The following is a 1100-nucleotide window of genomic DNA, read 5'->3' as shown; positions in this document are numbered from 1 at the left end:
CGTGACAAGCCACGTTCAAAAATTCACTGTAAATACACAAAATAGTCTAACTTTTTAATTTCAAGATATAGGTTATTGGTGCCTTCGACAAAGTTTTAGATAAACTCATATTCAATAACTTTGCGAAGACATATACTTTCTTTTTTTACAAATGTCGGATAGTTTTGCAGTCTTCGTAGGTTTTCTTCCTCGTTAAATTTACTACGAAAAAAAAATCGATGCACTGATTTTTAGAGTTTACAGTATTTTTTTGCAAAATCTGTATAAAATTCAGAAAAATTTTCAAATGAAAATGAGTAGGATACTGAAAAATCCATATACCTAGTAACCCTGGTTAAAATCATGTTTCTAAAAGCAATTTTCAGTCTCTGATCTCAATGCTTTGCTATAAGTTAATTTTCTAATGATTATGAGACCGGGATGTGCGCGAACGCACGTCCCGACTACCAAAAATTTCACACACGAGTTATCCACATGAGGGATAATCGCAGGGGTCAACCCAACCGTAGTGCAATGGAAGGGCCTCGCCCTGGGGGAACCGCCTTGTTGATCACGGTAACCCCTGTGCCAGGTAAGTATGCTTTCGTTCGGTTACAATCAACCTCGTGCTGTACGGCAAACATGTACTATTATCGATACATACTCTGTTTCTCTTTTCCACGGCCTACTGCTCAACCGGCATGGGTATGATAAAAGCAGAGGAATGTGTGCGTTTTTGCCAAATGCTACCTGGGTGCCTGTAGTATGAACGGTAAAACCACTGCTCCCTTTTTAATAGGTGTTCCGATTGTTTGAATCATCTGCTTCGTCTTATACATATAGATAAATGTCGGCTTTGATTAACATTAAGATATATTGTTCCTTAGACATCTATACAGAATAATTAGCGAATTCCAAAGTATGCAATAAAAACTAGATACAAGACAATAAAATAAGGGTTTGAAAAAGTTAAATGTTTTTCGATTAACGTGCTCGACTACTGGAACTGGCACAGACTCTTTTCAAGCGAGAAACACGCTTTTGATCCTAATAGTGTGAATTCAATGTCTTATTAGCTTTTGATCGCACGAGAACCTTATTTATACACCATCTTGGCTAAA

General features: G+C 37.1%; 1 non-coding gene across 1 annotated transcript; it reads right to left on the bottom strand.

Annotated features, from left to right (window-relative positions):
- Positions 1-415: 415 nt before the first annotated feature.
- Positions 416-579, bottom strand: LOC131433342 (U1 spliceosomal RNA). The gene has a single exon (XR_009230161.1). It is a non-coding gene; the product is annotated as a U1 spliceosomal RNA (small nuclear RNA).
- Positions 580-1100: the final 521 nt, after the last annotated feature.

Source organism: Malaya genurostris, chromosome 2 (genome assembly GCF_030247185.1).
Source record: "Malaya genurostris strain Urasoe2022 chromosome 2, Malgen_1.1, whole genome shotgun sequence".
NCBI lineage: Eukaryota > Metazoa > Arthropoda > Insecta > Diptera > Culicidae > Malaya > Malaya genurostris.
This window is presented reverse-complemented; position numbering and strand designations above follow the sequence as displayed.